We start from the raw sequence: 18,586 nt of genomic DNA on the forward strand, positions 1-18,586 counted from the left end.
GCGTAGACAGCTGTACGAAGTCAGTAGATTTATCCGCCGCACCAACTGGCAATCATTCGCTTACTATCTAAATTAACAAGCGCGGTGTCAGCGCGCACCGGCAAGCATGTAACACCACGTACGTACACAAATATGTACTACATATCACACTCGACGACCGCGGACACTCGCTGTCAAAGTGCTGCAGCGTGAGGAAGCGCAGCATCAGCAGCGAGCGAAGTGACCTTCGTGCTATCTATGACTCCAACGCAAACTGAGTGGCCAGAACGCAGCACGCGCAAAGGTATGAGTCGCCGTCGCAACTAGACAGCCCCCGATGCAGATCGCTTTCATGGTACGGCGCGCGCGGTCGCGCAATACGCAGTAGCTGTCGGTGTACAATGCCGCCGCCCCCTCCCCGCCCTGCCCTCCCGTCGGCACCATGCGCGCGACGGAAGGCGGCGCGTTTTCTCCCCACTTTCCTCCCTTGCGAGACTCGGCGCACGTTGAGTATGCATGAGCTCGAGTTTGAGCGCGCTGGCGCTCGATCACCGTGCATGCACGTCCTTACTAGCGCCTTGCGATTCAAGCTCACGAAGGCGTCTTGCGCGCCGTTTCGTCAGTTCGCTCGTCACTTTACGGTTCCTTTTTCTTTTTTGTGCCTAGTCGCAGCCATGCTGGGAGTAGCCCTTCCCTGCAGTGCGTGGGAGCAACACGAGTCACACATTCAGTTTCGTCGAATGGACACATAAAGCGAATCTGACGTGACATTGGCAACGTACCGAACAAAATGTCGCAGTTTCGCTCGCGAAATGAACCGGCAATTGCGATAGCAAGTGCGTAGACAGCCGTGCGAAGTCAGAAGAGTAAATTTATTCGCCGCACAAACTGGCAAACATTCGCGTAGTCGATAAATTAACAAGCGTGGTGTCAACGCGCACCGGCAAACATGTAACACCACGTACGTACACAAATATGTACTACATATCACACTCGACGACCGCCGACACTCGCTGTCAAAACGCTGGCGTGAGGAAGCGCAGCAGCAGCAGCGAGCGAAGTGACCTTCGTGCTGACCATCACTCCACCACAAACTGAGCGGCAAGAACGCAGAGCCACCGTCGCAACTAGACAGCCCCCGAAGCAGATCGCTTTCAAGACAGGGCGCGCGCGGCCGCGCAGTACGCAGTAGCTGCCGGCGTACAATGCCGCCACGCCCCCCCCCCCCCCCCCTAACTGCACTCCCCTCAGCGCCATGCGCCCGACGGAAGACGGCGCGTTTCCTCCCTACTTTCCTCCCTTGCGAGACTGAGCGCACGTTGAGTATGTATGAGCTCGCGTTTGAGCGCGCTGGCAGTCGATCAGCGTGCATGCACGTCCCTCCTAGCACCTTGCGATTCAAGCTCACGAAAGCGTCTTGGGCGCCGTTTACGTCAGTTCGCTCGTCACTTTACGGTTCCTTTTTCTCTTTTGTGCCTAGTGCGTCATGCTTTCGCCACGATCTGTTTGAAGTGGTTGACCAGATCGCGTTTTCCTTGACGGCCTCGTACGTGTGTGCTTGAGCGCCGAGCGAGAAATCCTGTCCGCTTGGGTGTTGACACCTCGCTCGCTGGTATTTCATCTTCCCGCATATGTTGAGGTAAGCGCTTGCCTCAATACTTGTGCAACGATCTCTGTGGAATTCACCAGTGCGGCGGGTACGCAACAGTTTCGCGTAGTTGACTTCAGAGCTGCAGATTTTGTTTGTTGAATATATCAGCTGGATGCCCCGCAACACGATCCTGATCTTTGGAATGTGTAGTGGCTATCATATTCAATTGCGGTCGAAAGTCTGAGCCGGATAGAGGCTCGATCGCGATCGAACATTTCATTTCGATGTGCCCGCAGTTCGACACAGAAAGGAAGGCGATGGTCGACAGCTTGCAAAGGAATGGTATTCCCCTCCGGACCGTTGAAGACGTCGTGTTCCTCGGAGGGCCTGCGGCCATCAGGAAGAGGGCGCTACGACTGCTGATTGCCTTCATTCGAGACACAGGGCTCTTCGACACTTGGTGACACACACTGCGACACTCATAGGAGGCTGAGGCGGAACAATTGCCAGCTATGTATAAGCCAGGCTAACCCCGCCTGCTGCAACACCACCACCACCGCAAACGGGTGTTGTTTCCCAATGCACGGGCACTTTCGATCGCGATCGAGCCAACTCCAATCGGTTGCTGCTACGCAGTCACTTTCGATCGTGATCGAGCCTCGATCTGAATCCAGTAGGTCGTGATCCGCGCGTCGTGATCGAACTGCCCGACGGCGATCGGAAACCAACGTAAGCAGTTAGAAAACGAGGCACAACTAGAGGGAAAGATAGCCGAAGAAATAACTCCCTAAAAAGGCTGTATAACCAGCATTCGGTAAAACAGCATAAACAATCGCCTCGCTCAGTTACGAACGCTGTCATCGACGGCATCCGCGTTTTCGCGAGGTAACTCCATGGCCTAAAAACGAGCACTTATGCCGAGGACAGTTTTCTCTACTAACTCTTTATGGCAAGCGTAGACTGCAAGCATACGTTTAAGAGTGCAAATCGGTTTTTCAGTGTACACTGGTGTAACAGGGTAAAAATGATGGAAAGAAGCGGAGAGAACGGTGCGCGCGCTTAAGAGGAAACTTTAGCTCGGGTGCTCCTCCATAGAGCTCCTCTATAAATACATGTAAAAGGAGAATTCATTTTTCTCGGCAACCACTGCACCAGATATTGCGATGTTCGTTGTATTTAAAAGGAAAACCCAAAATCTAGTGACTTCTGGTTTCGAATTTTTTATTTAGCTAGGTCGTTAATCTTTTATTAAAAGTTGGCAAAAATCGCACATTTTCAGGAAACGAGAAAACACATGAATCTCGAAAAATTTAGTAACATGGAAATGCAGCTTTTGCAGAAACCTTGTGAATGACGTAACAAATTTACGTAAGATAAACATTGACATGTGGAATTCGTCTGTTTTTAATGATCTAAAGGATGCCGTTTACAGAACCGTGATATATGCTCTTGATGCAGAGCTATTAATTTATAAACTCCGTGCTTCTATCTTTTTCAAACCTTTCAATTTCCGAAAATCTTTTTAACAATATTTAGGCCCTAAATCGAAATTCCGCCTGCAGCAGTCACTAGAATTTATCTTTCTCTCTCTGAAATGCAATAAATTTCATTAAGATCGCTGCAGGGGTTATCTTAGAAAAACGTTTCCGCGTTTTACATGTATATGAATAGGCCGCGTCGGAGTTGGGCCCGAGCTTCCTCTTAACAGTGCGCTACAACGTCTGCGCAAAGAACGCCGATAAACTCACCGTCGACGGAAGAGAAACGCGCAACTGAATACAACTGCTGTGCTAGGACTGTATACATATCCATGCATCGCAGCGGTCAGCAAAACTTGTCCACCGCTGCGCCCCCTCGCGGTAGCCGAGTTTATCGCTCGCATATCCGATAAAAAAAATGCTTTACAAGCGTATGTGCACAGCCACGCGTTTCATAGCACACGTAGGTGGGTACATGTTAATATTGGGTTTACACGCCAGACGCGTACAATGTGTGGCAAACAGTTTGCACGAAGCTTCGTTGCACGGACTGTCTTTTGAGCTACAACAAAGGCCACTTTGCAGGCAGTTTCGACGGGAAGGCGGTGGTTCGTAACGAACTGCTCGCTGGAATGCTAGCACGAACTTTCGTATTATTACTGAGGTCAGCCACCCGCTCCTACGCCTCTCGATTGCTTCATGTTCGCGAAGGCACTTGCATGGGGAGGGCTAACTGTTTATGTATACATGCACGCGTCAGGAAAGTTGATCTCCCTTGATCAGCCATTCTTCTTTCATGTTCGCAAGCCCATAACGCTGTTACATTTTCGTTTACAGGCTCGCCTTTACTTCCCGGATAGTGCGTCCGTACCTACGCCGCCACCACTGCACATCCCCGGACCGATTAATAGAACCATCTCCCTGGAGACCCTAGTAGCAACGCCGGAAGGTGCTCAATACAGCAATGATGGGGCCACACACCCAATTTAGAATTTGGCAGTGGAACTGCAGGGGACTCCACCATAAAAGATGTACCCTGCAGCAGTTCGCAGTTCGTTTGTTCGCACTCACAAAGAAAAGCCACATGTTATATTATTGCAAGAAACGATGACTGATCAGGTTTCACTCCAGGGATACAAAGCTCTGGCTCTCCGTGGGGACGGCAGGGGAATCTGCACATTAGTCTGCAGCAAGTTCACTTTCGTCGCACACGATCTAGGGGTCCGGCCTAGCAAGACGGAGACCTCCCTAGTAGAAGTCATCCCAAGTCAATCCAACATCTCCAGCATTTTTATACTTAACGTATTGATACAAGGCAGAAACATTTAAACAACGCGCGCAGGTTCGTGCGCCCCCTCAAGACGACAACGGAGTATTGAAGGAAAAGGACGAAGTAATGGCACGTGTTTTCGCCGCACGCACTCGCATCGCAGGTGGCCGTTGTCGGCGTCTACAAGAAGAAGACGAGGTGAAGCGACGCTCGAGAGAGAAGAAGAAGAAGGCCTTCCTGATCTCCCGTTTAGAACGCGGCAGTGTTTTTCATTTACCCCAGGGCACAAGTTCGCCCACAATAAATAGTTGTATCTGGGTTTCCTTAACTGTCCGTTACAATTCTGGTGGAGGTGCTGGGTAATGATTTCCAGCCCAATTCGAGTTGGAGAAACCAGCCCGGAACCACGCCATCTCAGACCCAACGAGCTTACGCCCGTCCACCAGCGCTCGAGCCGTCGCCTACGTGGTGAGCCGCCCGAGTTTCCTCTTTTGCCGGAGCAGACTATAACAGCAGCAGCAGACAATGCAGAAATGACATCTCAGACAGCCTCAACCCGCATCGTGGTTGATCAGCCGCGAACGCCCGAGCCTTTTCACGGCGACACCTTCGAAGACGCCGAGGACTGGTTGGAAGGCTTCGAGCGCGTGGCTGACTACAACGGATGGGACGAAAACCGGAAGCTCCGCAACGTTTACTTCGCGTTACAAGACTGTGCGCGAACGTGGTTTGAAAACCACGAAGCTGTCCTCCGGTCGTGGGATGACTTCCGACGGGAGCTGTTGGCCACGTATCCGAGCACAGACCGCCGGGAAAGAGCTGAAGCCGCTTTGCAAGCAAGAAGCCAGCGAAACAACGAAAGCGTGGCAATGTATCTCGAAGATATGTCCCGCTTATTCCGCCGGGCCGACCCGAGCATGAGCGAGGACAAGAAGCTTCGGCACCTGATGCGCGGCGTGAAGCAGGAGCTTTTTGCTGGTTTGGTTCGCAGCCCTCCACGCACCGTCGCCGAATTCCGCTCCGAGGCGACAACTATGGAAAGGACTCTTCAACAGCGTGCGAGACTCTACAACCGCGATATGAACGTCGCCTCTGTGGATGCGATGCCGGCAATGTTCGGGAACAGCGTCGAGGTCTTACGAGAACTCATAAGGTCTGTGGTCCGAGAAGAGCTCCAGAGGCAACAGCGGAACAACGGCCCCACAGAGGTCTCTTCGTTAGCAGAAGTGGTTCGCGAAGAAGTGAGACAAGCCGTCCGCGAACAGCACCCACCAGCACAGCCGCAAGCGTCGTCACCGGTACGGCCGACGGTATCGTACGCCGAGGTACTCAGAGGATCTCCAGGACGTACTTTCGTCGCGGCAACTGCGCATGTACCTGAACCTCGGTTCTTGCCGTCTCCGCCGGCGACTAGATTCCGGAAAGCTGACATATGGCGCACTCCTCATAGAATCCCGCTGTGCTACCACTGCGGCGAAGCTGGTCATCTCTACAGGATGTGCGAATACCGCAGAGCGGGACTTCGGGGGTTTTCCATAAACGCTCCTTGCCCAAGAAACGGTGAACGCCCTTTCGAGATCCAGGAGTATTTGTCAACGCGCCAAAGCCCGCAGACTTCACAGCAACACCAACCTCGGTCAACAGTGCCGCTGAGGTATCGATCACCGAGCCCGCGTCCATCCTCAAGCTCCCCAAGGCGACGCCCCCAAAGCCCACGTCGGGAAAACTAATACCGGCGACCTGTGGAGGTGAGGCCGCTGTCGACGCAAGAACGGAGCCTCCAGCGCTGATTCTGAAATATAACGACGGACGCGAGAGCAGTTGCGAAAAGAGTGACGTAGCTTCCGATTTATGTGTGTTTATAGACGGCTGCGAAATTACTGCTTTAGTAGACACAGGCGCAGACCATTCCGTTATGAGCAAAGTACTTGCCAGAAGACTGAAAAAAGTGCTGACTCCTTGGAGAGGACCGCAAATTCGAACCGCCGGTGGACACCTTATTAACCCGGTGGGCAGGTGCACTTCTAGAATCGGAATACGCGGCTTTACATACGTCGCCAGTTTCATTGTCGTATCAGAATGCTCAAGGGATGTAATTATTGGAATGGACTTTTTGCAGGCGAACGGTGCAGTTATCAACTTGCAGGAATCCTGTGTGTCGTTCTCAACGAAGCACGCCATCGCGACGTTCGAGAGTGAAGAACGATTCGATGTGCTTCAGATTATAGACGACGACGTCACGATACCCCCAAGATCCAGCATAGCTGTCGCCGTAAGAAGCACCGTATTCAGCGACTATGAAGGAATAGCCGACAGTAACACTGGGCTCTTACTCGAAAAAGGGATCTGTATGGCAAGGGGCCTTGTTCGGCTGCGTGACGGGTGTTCAAATGTCTTCCTGACTAATTTTGGAAATGAAGTTCAGCATGTTGCGAAGGGAACCGTCATTGCCCGCCTTAACGATTATGAACAAATTACGGATTTGAGCTCTTCCGATGGTGCACTACTGGAGTCTGACAACGTAGACTCCATACTCGCATCCGTCCACATTGAAGCAGCACTATCACCGAGCCAGAAGCAGCAAATAGAGAACCTTGTACGAGAATTCGCCTCATGTTTCTCAACGACATCGAAAGTCCAGAGAACATCCATCGCCAGACACCGCATCATTGTCGACGAAGCTGTGAGGCCCATTTGCCAGCATCCCTACCGAGTGTCACCGAAGGAGAGAGAGGTCATCAGCAAACAAGTCGAAGAAATGCTTCGAGACGACGTAATTCAACCATCGACCAGCCCATGGGCTTCGCCTGTAGTGCTGGTAAAGAAAAAGGATCAGACCTTGCGCTTCTGCGTTGATTATCGGAAGCTAAACGTCGTCACAAAGCGGGATGTCTATCCACTTCCGAGGATCGATGACACCCTCGATAGACTACGGGATGCGAAATTCTTTTCCTCTCTCGACCTCAAAAGCGGATACTGGCAAATAGAAGTGGACGAACGGGATCGTGAGAAGACAGCATTCGTGACACCAGACGGACTATACGAATTCAAGGTACTTCCGTTCGGCCTCTGTTCCGCGCCTGCCACCTTTCAGCGGATGATGGACACTGTGCTCTCCGGGTTAAAGTGGCAGTCCTGTCTGGTTTATCTCGACGATGTCGTGATTTTTTCTACCACCTTTGCTCAGCATGTGGAACGACTAAGGACTGTGCTCAAAGCTATTAGTTCAGCAGGGCTGACGATAAAGCCACAAAAATGTCACTTCGGCTTCCATGAGCTCCTTTTCCTCGGCCATGTGATTAGCTCCGAAGGCATCCGTCCTGACCCTGAGAAGACCGCAGCAGTAGAAAAGTTTCCTAGACCAACCAACAAAAAGGCCATTAGGCGATTCCTAGGACTTTGTGCCTATTACAGGCGTTTCGTCAAAAACTTTTCGAAGATTGCCGAGCCGTTAACGCGATTAACGAAAGAAGATATGCCTTTCGTATGGCACAGTGAACAAGAAGATGCATTCAATGAGCTGCGACGGCGACTTCAAAACCACCCGGTCCTTGCGCACTTTGATGAGGAAGCGGAAACAGACATCCACACAGACGCCAGCAATTTAGGACTTGGTGCCGTCCTCGTTCAATGGCAAAACGGAGAGGAAAGAGTGATTGCATACGCTAGCCGCAGTCTTTCGAGGGCTGAAACCAACTATTCAGCCACCGAAAAAGAATGCCTCGCAGTAATATGGGCCATAGGAAAATTCCGACCATACTTATACGGTAGACCGTTCCGAGCAATCAGTGACCATCACTCATTGTGCTGGCTTGCAAACCTGAAAGATCCGTCTGGACGACTTGCTAGATGGAGTCTGAGGCTGCAGGAATACGACATAACGGTCGTGTACAAGTCAGGTCGCAAGCACAGTGACGCTGATTGTTTATCACGTGCTCCGGTCGAATCTGCTCCTGTGAAAGATGGAGACGAATTTGCGTTTCTTGGAGCCGTGACCACATCTGAGATGGCCAAACACCAGCAGTCTGACACCGAGTTGCTTCTACTCATCAGGCACCTCGAGGGACACCACGTCCATGTTCCGCGAGTTTTCTGCCGGGGATTGTCATCGTATGTGATGAGAAATGGCGTCCTGTACAAAAGAAATTTTGAGCACAGCACAGAGAAATTTCTACTCGTTGTTCCTTCAGCTTTGCGATCGGAAATCTTAGAAGCCTGTCACGATGACCCATCAGCAGGACACCTCGGAGTAAGCAGAACCTTCGCCCGAATTCATGCTAAATACTACTGGCCAAAGCTATTGAATTCAGTGCAGCATTATGTACGAACATGTCGGGATTGCCAAAGACGCAAAACGCCTCCATTAAAACCCGCAGGCCTCCTTCAACCAATAGAACCCCCAGGAGCCCCGTTCGAACAAGTAGGAATGGACTTGCTTGGTCCTTTTCCGACATCGTCATCGGGGAAACGATGGATTGTAGTAGCGACTGATTACCTAACGCGATATGCCGAGACATCCTCTCTAATCAGTGCAACGGCCGTTGAAGTGGCTGAATTCTTTGTCACCAAGATAGTATTACGACACGGTGCCCCTGCAATTATTATCACGGACCGAGGAACTTCGTTCACAGCCGATTTGACGCAATCCATCATGAAATTGACTCATACCAGCCACAGGAAAACAACTGCCTATCATCCTCAAACAAATGGGTTAACCGAACGATTGAACAGGACGCTGACCGATATGTTGTCAATTTACGTAGACTTAGAACACCGTACATGGGACAAGATCCTACCCTATGCTACATTCGCCTACAATACCGCATTGCAAGAAACCACTCAAGTAACGCCATTCCAACTTGTTTTTGGTCGAACAGTTACCACACCCTTGGATGCAATGCTGCCTGTCAGCGACAGTACAGAACAGAACCCTGACATTAGTGACTTTACACAGAGGGCCGAAGAACGGACAGTTAAGGAAACCCAGATACAACTATTTATTGTGGGCGAACTTGTGCCCTGGGGTAAATGAAAAACACTGCCGCGTTCTAAACGGGAGATCAGGAAGGCCTTCTTCTTCTCTCTCGAGCGTCGCTTCACCTCGTCTTCTTCTTGTAGACGCCGACAACGGCCACCTGCGATGCGAGTGCGTGCGGCGAAAACACGTGCCATTACTTCGTCCTTTTCCTTCAATACTCCGTTGTCGTCTTGAGGGGGCGCACGAACCTGCGCGCGTTGTTTAAATGTTTCTGCCTTGTATCAGTATATAGCAGCCCGAGCGATCACAGACAACGTTTCAAAACCATCATCACTAGGGCAACGAAAATCGCCGGAAACTCTCCACTGGTTGTGGCCGGCGATTTCAACGCCCCCTTTCACGCGTGGAACTACACGCACGACACGGTCAAGGGCAGAAGCCTGTGGCAGGAGGCGGGAGATGCGGGACTCTCTCTATTGACGGACCCAGCCTTGCCGACCAGACGTGGCACCTCCTCGACCAGGGACTCTGTCCCAGATCTCGCCTTTGTTAAAAACGCTGACTCAGCCGTGTGGTCGAATCTACTCATAGACTTCGGTAGCGATCACTACATCACGGTCACCAGCTCACAAGTGGAGCAGAAAAGAAAGAAGGCCTTCTCGGTCCCTGACTGGGACAAATTCCGTGAGGTTCGCAGGGCCCGCGCCGCCCGTGGAGCAAAGCCGGAGAGTCTCGTCCAGTGGTGCGCATTAATTCTGCAAGATGTCTGCTCCACCACCAAAACCATAGAGACGGATCTACGTACAGACAAAATGGATAGCAGGCTAGCACACCTTCTCGAAGCCAAGCAATCACTTCTCGAGAGGTGGAAAAGCCAACGCTTAAATCGCAAGCTCAGAAAAAAGATTGCCGAGATCAACAAGCAGATCGACGAGCACTGCCAAGCACTGTCTAGGCAGCAATGGGACGAAATTTGCAATTCAATCGACGGGCAGATGCGCACGGGAGGCAAGTGGAATCTTCTCAAACACTTGCTCGACGACTCCGGCACCAAGTCAAACCAGAGAAGTGTCCTCGCTAAAGCGCTCCACGAAGCCAAGAAGTCGTCTTCGGAAAAGGACGTGCTGGAGATGCTAGCTAAGAAGTACCTGCCGCTCAAAACTGTGGCCGATGATGCGGCATACCCAGTATACAAAGGGAAGCCGAACTCCGCGCTGGACGAGCCTTTCAAAGCCAGTCAAATCCGTCGTGCCCTACACGACCTCAATGGCAGGTCAGCGCCCGGCCCGGATCACATTAACAACAAGGCTCTCAGAAACCTAGAGGACGCATCGATCGAGTTTCTCACAGATGAGATAAATCGGATTTGGGAGGAGGGAATTGTACCGGAAGAATGGAAGTTGGCGAAGGTCATACTAATCCCAAAGCCCGGTAAACCGCCGAGCTTGGACAACCTCCGCCCCATCTCACTGACGTCATGTGTAGGGAAGGTGGCCGAGCACGCCATCCATAACAGAATTGCCGAGTATATCGAGACCAACGACCTTTTCCCTCACAACATGATAGGCTTCAGGCCAGGCCTCTCCACCCAGGACGCCATGAAGCTTATCAAGATACAAATCCTGGAACGCTGCACTCGGAACACGAGAGCCATCCTTGGTTTGGACCTGGAGAAGGCCTTTGATAACATCCGTCACGAGTTCGTTCTCGACGCCATCTCCAAACTCGAGCTAGGCTCGTCCTTCCATGCCTTCGTCAGATCTTTCTTGAGCAAACGATGCGCTGTCCTCAAGGCTGGAGATTTGGAATCGGAGAAAATGGAGCTGAGCAGAAGAGGCACCCCTCAGGGGTCAGTCATCTCACCGCTCCTCTTTAACATCGCAATGGTCGACCTCTCAAGGTACCTAGGCAAGGTCCAGGGCATCGGTCACACAATCTACGCAGACGACATCACTGTCTGGTGCGCGGGTGGCAGTGACGGACAAGTCGAAGCCGCTCTCCAGGAAGCTGTCGACACTACAGAGCGCTTTCTAACCGGCACGGGACTCCGGTGCTCCCCAAAGAAATCGGAGCTCCTTCTCTACAGCCCAACTAGAAAGGGCCGCAAGCCACATAACTGGAAACCCCCCACTGAAATTGACATTAATCTCTACACCAAGTGCGGAGATCCCATTCCCAAAGTCGCGTCCATTCGAATCTTGGGAATGACACTCGAAGGGGCGAGCACGAATAGCATCACCATTCTCAAACTAGCAAAGAAGACGGATAGCGTCATCGGTCTAATCAGGCGGGTGGCTAACAGAAGGAGAGGCCTGAGCGAAGAGAATCTGATAAGGCTAGTCCACGCTTTCTTGCTATGCCATTTCACGTACGTAGCGGCCATGCACGTCTGGAAGAGGGCCGAGCGAGACAAGCTAAATGCCATGATAAGGAGGGGGATCAAGAGCGCGCTCGGACTACCAAACTACACACGCACCGACCGACTGCTGCAGTTGGGTATTCATAACACCCTGGAAGAAATTGCAGAAGCACAAGAAAGGGCACAGATTCTCAGGCTCTCCGGCACCAGGGCAGGCAGACGACTCCTAACAGAGATGGGTGTCCCGCCGGCCACTGTCGAAGACGCCTATCAGGGCCTTCCGAAAGAGCAGAAAGATAGCATCCTCATATCGCCTGCCCCGCGCAATATGCATCCCCAGCGCAACGTAGAAAGAAGGAAGGCCAGGGCGGTGGCGCTCCTACGCCGCGCGACAGAACTCCCTGGCGGCAGCTGCTTCGTTGACGCGGCCCAGTATGGCAACAGCAACAATTTCACAGTAGTGTCGATCAACCACAGGGGTTCGACCGTTAACGCCGCTTCGGTACGAAGCACGTCATCGCGTGCGGCCGAGCAAGTGGCCATTGCCTTGGCCCTCTTGGACGACAAACATGCCCATATCTTCAGCGACTCCAGGGCAGCCATCCGCGCCTTCAGCGTTGGCGCTGTGTGTAAGGAAGCCTGTCGCATCCCCGACGGCAATAGCATCGCTACGCACACCCTCACGTGGTTCCCCGCTCACATGGGATCCATCATGGGAGGCCCCACAAACCTCAACGAGCTGGCCCACTTCAAGGCGCGAGGTCTCGCTTTCCGCGCCCATGGAGAACTCCAACGCCGGCCCGCAGTGGTGGAGAACAGAGATCAACCGACCACATACACTGAAATTGCGCAGCACTTTTATCTCGGCAGGAGAGACTTTCCCCTTCCACACAAGAAGTTAAATAGAGCGCAGGCATTGACCCTCAGATTATTGCAAACAGACTCGTATCCTAGCCCAGCTTTATTCCACAAGCTTTATCCCGACACCTATGCCACTGATTCTTGCAGGCACTGCAATGCCATCGCTAGCCTAGACCATATGCTCTGGCGTTGCCCCTCGTTACGAGGCACAGAACAAATCAATGAGGACAAGTGGCTCTCCGCTATCAAGAGCCCCGATGCCGGGGCGCAACTATGGGCTGTCCAGAGGGCCCACGATGCGGCGGTCGGGCATGGCCTGACTGTCCCAACGTGGGAGCGGCCCGCAGCGCGCTGAGTCGCGTACCTCAGGACCTTCATTAAAGTTTTGCATCCATCCATCCATCGCCTCTGCGCGAGTTTGTCCTGCTGCCGCGCTTCAATAACAGTTATTCGATATCTGAGTCCGTCTGCGCATGCAGCGCCGCACAAGCCCTTGCGGCTGGTGCAGCGCTATTGTGGGCGTTGAAGCTTCTATAGTATGCGGCTGTTCAAGTTGCTTTCAACCTATATAAATGGCCAATTACGCGCGCACATGCATGCATGCACGCGCACATATGCATATAAACGAGCAGAAAGGGGGTTAACCGTGGGGCCCGATTTTTTATTAGTCACATCATAAGAAGCCAAGAAGCACTGAAACCAAGGACAACATAGGGGAAATTCATAATAAATTAAATAACGAAATGATAAATTAATGGAAATGAAAGTGGATGAAAAAACATGGCCGCAGGTCAAGTTTTTTCGTAAGCCTACTTACGTCGCATTCGTAAGCCCACTTACGAATGGCCCAATTACATTTCGGCCATGCATGGCTGAAACGTAAGCCAGTAAACACGCTCATTTCGTAAGTGAGCTCCTTTCTAAACTAAGTGCATACCGGACCTAGAAAACGCTCTGTTTAAAATTTTATATGTTGTCCAGAGGCGTTCTGGCAGGTTTATTTAATGAAGCCCTCAGAGAGTAGTGCACCGCAGCGAGGGATCACACAGCTAAGGCAATGCAGGCACAAGGCTCGACCAACTCGTTGTTGTCTTCTTAAATTGAAGCAGTGCATGCATATACTGCTCGTTCATCTCCAGTAAAATCATCTCCCTGGAAAAGAGGAGCCGTCCCGGCGACCTACGGGCAGGATAGTACAAGTACATCAATGTAAAACTTAATTTAGCCGCTGAACATGCACGATTTCGCGCCCTCGTCGGCGCTTATCCGAAGGTGGCTCAAGGGGTTCTACCATATAATTCACAGGAGACGGTTGATTGCCCACACGGTAGGGACCTTGGTACTTGGAAATGAGTTTCGGTAAAAGTCCAGGGCTGGCGGCAGGAACCCAACGCCAGACTAATGAGTAAGGAACATATAGACCGTTTAATCAGGCGAGGAGGATAGGGCGCGCGGAGAGCCTTTCCTCCTCTCTGGCTTGGGCGATCCGGCGCGGCGCTGCTTGAAAGTATTGCTGTCGCGTGCTGCGGAACGATTTCGGAATATTTTAGATCGTACTTTGCGAAATTTGCGCCATGTCCGTTCATATAAGGTCGTCAGGGAAGCCTTTCGGTGCATCGGTAACTACAGTAGGCGGAAATATCTCTTGGGACGCAAAAATGTGACGCCTTTTATCAGCCGCGGTGTACGCACATTATCAGTCGCGGTGTGTGTATGTGTTGTGAACTATTGTGCTTATATCGGTTTTATTTCAACAGAGAAAACCGGTGTCTGTATTAGAAGCATGAAATGGTAAATCTGCTCACTATCGAATCGCTTGTCGTAGGGAGTAAAACATAAAGCATAAGAGCGCATGCTCGTGCACGGCCAACCTAAGGCAACCACGAAACATCTAAGCGGCAGGCACTATCAAATATTCGCGCATTTCAAGTCTAGTAGGCTTCAAATTACCATATGTTTACGCTAGCCTTCCTGCATGAGGCCGATGGCGCTGCTCAACACAGCGATCACTGCGGTTGGTGAACCAGTACGATACATATGTAAGCTGTGCGCTTCGGCATTGCGTTTTTGGCCTGCATACAGCCATAATATATGAGAGCGATCGCATAAAAAGAATGCGATGCCTATTTTTGAGGACAAAATTTCCGTAATACGTGTGAGTGCGTCGTAGAGAACGGAACGAACACAACCGAAAAAAAAAATTCGGTTATCATCATCTTTCTCGAAAAAGTAAGAGAAAACGGGCTAAAGCCGCAATAGGACCTCGCATAGTCACGCCGCACAACGTTTATAAATATGTAACCGCTGATGCCGTATGCTTGGACCGTGCGGTATATAGAACAAAGATATATGTAATCCAGCACCTACCACTGCTTAGGACGCTCGCGCAGTTCGTAAACAGTCCATTTGCTGGAAAAGCTTAATTCAGACTGTAAGGTATGCTGCTATTCCTTGCCAAAACTATTTTATTCAGGGGCGGAAACCTCATCCATCGAACCAAGTAGTCACGCAATTTAACCTGCAGCGAACAGTTTGAACGCTTGTCAAAGTATAACATCACAGCTCCTATCGTAGCAGAACGGTACCCACGCTGTTACGATCGTCGCGTATGTTTCATGGCTCCTAAACATCAGCTTAGAAATAGACGATAATACTGCAATAAGGTCACATTAATGATTGGAGCATTCATAAATACACAATTGATCTCCGAGGCTGATTGTAGGCTCAAATATGCGCGCACACATCGCGCTGCGTGTTCCGTCCACCTCAACGCCAGCAGAAATTCCGGCCATGACGCCTTAAACCACTTCAGCTCGTCTCACAGAACCATTTACCACGTAGAATACGCGCGTCATACTAAGCAGACCGCACGACCGCGAAAACAAACGCCAGAACCTACCGCCGAGCGTATACCTGCCATGCAAAAGACCGCTTTCACCCAAGCCAGTATGGCGCTGCTCATAGGCGGCGCCACTGCGTTCACAATATGGCGGCGCCTACGAAAAAACGGTCTATATGGTGCAGTAGTTGCCCGACGGTGCTTCTGGCGGTGCCGGTCTTCAGAAGCAAATGTGCGGACGAGCTTTTGGCATTTTTCCGCGTGTACATCAGCTTCGGACAGCGTAGTGGACTCCGTTGTGTCAGGGCGATACGGAAGGATAGTATCCATTGTGCAGGAAGCCTCGTGTCCGTAAAGAAAAAATGGGGAAAATCCCGTAGTGGGTCTGTGTGGCCGTGTTATAAGCATACGTCACAAAGTGTAGGACGTGGTTTCAATTGGTCTGCTCAGACGTATACATGACGCTCAGTCGTCCCATCAGTCTGCGGGGGTATGCAGAAGTGGTACACGGTAAATTTCGTGGTATTTCTTGAGTAGGGCTTCTATAACGTCAAAGAGCAAGACACAGCCTCTCACTCAGCAGTGCTCTAGGGGCTCCATGGCGAGGTATTATGTCATGCAACATCACGCGCAGATGCGCTGGGCAGAGGCGAAGTTTCCGTGTAGCACGTACGATGGCCTATCGCTACAATCACCCAGCGGTTGCCGCCTGAAGTACTCGGAAGGGGCCCATAAAGAGCAACTACGACAGGGTCAAAGACGCGCCCTGCTCAACAATGGTTGCAATGAAGCAACCGAGGGACGAGGGTGATTCTTGCGGCGTTTTCAAGCGAGGCAGGAGCGGACATATCGGCGGACGAATCGGTACATGCCGCCCCAAAAATAACGGAGTCGTAGGCGCGCGTATGTTTTTAGTACTCCTGCATGCGCGCATTGTGGACCATCGCGAAACGCTGCACATATATATCCGAGCGTAGATGCCGAGGGACCACGAGTAACCATTTGCGGCCGTCCGAGAGGTAGCTATACGGCAGTGTAGGAGCCCGTCGCGAACAGCAAATGACAGAAAAGCCACCACAGAAACAATCCAGTGATCCTTGTGCTGCTCCTAAAGCAGGTCATTGATGGTAAGGGAGGACTTGCATACTGATACTTTCGGATAATTAGGCTGGCCTGACACGAGGGAGCGAGACAGGGCATCCGCGTCCTAACATTTACGGCCAGAGCGGTACACCACTCAAATATGGAGGTGGCACTCTTGGAAGCGGAGCGCCCATCGAGCGAGGTGACCTGAAGGATCTTTCAAGGGCGATAGTCAGTAGAGGGCATGGTGGTCAGTTATGACGTCGAATCAGCGGCAATAGAGGTAAGGACGGAATGCAGTTATGGCCCAAATGACAGCAGGCAGGCATTCATTTTCTGTAACGGAGTAGTTGGCTTCCGCTTTCTTGAGTGCACGGCTGGCGAAGGCAACGACGCATTCATCGAAACCACTCTCTCGTTGAGAAAGAACAGGGCCAATGCCGACGCCACTGGCGTCTGTGTGTATTTCTGTCGGTGCGCTTGATTCGAAATGCCGAAGGATCGGAAATGAAGTTAGACAACGACGCAGCGTCGTGAATGCGGCATCGCAAAATAGCGGCCAGGCCGAAAGGTCGTAGTTACCAGCGAGAAGCTGTGTCAAAGGTGCTATTATGGTGGCGAAGTTGTGGATGAAACGGCGAAAGTATGAGCACAATCCGATGAAGATGCAGAGTTCTTTTGTGATCTTCGGTCGTGGGAATTCGGCGACGGCTTGGACTTTGGTTGTATCTGGGAGCCGACCATCTTTCGAAACAACGTCGCTAAGGATGGCTAGCTGTCGGGCGGTGAAGCGACACTTCTTTAAGTTGAACTGGTGTCAAGCATCAGCGAGGCAAGTGAGGACGCGTTCAAGCCGGAGCAGGCCTGTGAGAAGAAAAGTCCGGGGAAAGACGACAATGTCATAGAGATAGCAAAGGCATGTCTGCCATTTGAGGCTCCGGAGGATGTTAGCCATCATTCTTTCAAAAGTGGCAGGAGCATTACACAGGCCAAACGGCCATCACGGTAAATTCATATAAACCTTCAAGCGTGACGAATGCCGTTTTCGGGTGATCTGCCTTGGCAGCGGGACTTGCCAATAACAGGATCGCAAGTCTAAGGAGGAAAAGAATTCAGCGCCTTGGAGGCAGTCCACTGCACCGTTGATACGTGTTGAGTCGTCGATAGTCCACGCAAAAACCCATTGTATCATCTTTCTTTTTGACCAGCACTACTGGAGAGGCCCCGGGACTTTACGAAGGCTGTATCACACCGCGTTGGTGCATGACTCCTACGTGCTCCTCGATGACACGGCGTTCCGTCGCTGACACGCTATGGGCGCTGGCGTATAGTGGCGCATGACTGCCAGTGACCATGTGTTACGACTGTGAAGGTACGTTGTAACATTGCTGTTGGAGGTCAAAAGAAGTACCAAATCTGTTAAGAAGACCGACGATCTGACCGTACTGACATGGAGTGAGGTTGGGATCAATAGACCGAGCAAACGTTGTCACATGCCAGCTCAGACGCATAGACGGAAAGAGTCTTGGCGTCAACCTGAAGAGGGGTAAAGTCACCACGAAAATCCTAGACAGAGCTCGTGTCAAATTCGTCAGCAGAACCGAGTCACTCGCCATAGTGTAAGCTTGATGGACACGAATGGGAAGAAGCGCAAAAGGAAGCAAGAAAGGATGACGGCGTGCAGCAAGTTTAGACGGCGTGAAGAGAACTGTGGAATCGTAGAAAGCAGCACAGGAAACGGGCACGAGGGTGGAAGAGAAAGGAGGGATATCGGTATCAGTGTCGACGAACCCTCGAGCAGAGGATAGAGACAAATATTCAGAAAGACTACCGCAAGATGGAGACAACGCAAGTACTGCACGGGCACAATCGACAACTGCGTGATGAGATGAGAGGAAGCCCCAGCCTAGAACGATAGCGTGACAGCAGCGGGGAAGAACAACAAACGCAATGTGGTACAAAACTGTCTTGTATAGAGGTACACGAACGGTGCATGTTCCTAAAGCTCAATTGGCCCAGCTTTGCTGTACGTAGTGAAATGGCAGAAAACGGCGTCGCGATTTTTCGGACCGTGCGATAAAGCTAGTCGGCAATCCCTGACACTTCGGCAACCATGTCGACAAGCGCCTGAATGGCGATAACTTCGGC

At 51.6% G+C, this 18,586-nt stretch overlaps 1 protein-coding gene across 2 annotated transcripts in view; it reads right to left on the reverse strand.

Moving 5' to 3' along the window:
* Positions 1 to 18,586, reverse strand: part of LOC126546009 (sn-1-specific diacylglycerol lipase ABHD11-like) — a 39,405-nt gene that overhangs the window by 18,274 nt on the left and 2,545 nt on the right. The window lies entirely within an intron of this gene.

The sequence above is a fragment of the Dermacentor andersoni genome, chromosome 3 (genome assembly GCF_023375885.2).
Source record: "Dermacentor andersoni chromosome 3, qqDerAnde1_hic_scaffold, whole genome shotgun sequence".
NCBI classification, from domain to species: Eukaryota; Metazoa; Arthropoda; class Arachnida; order Ixodida; family Ixodidae; genus Dermacentor; species Dermacentor andersoni.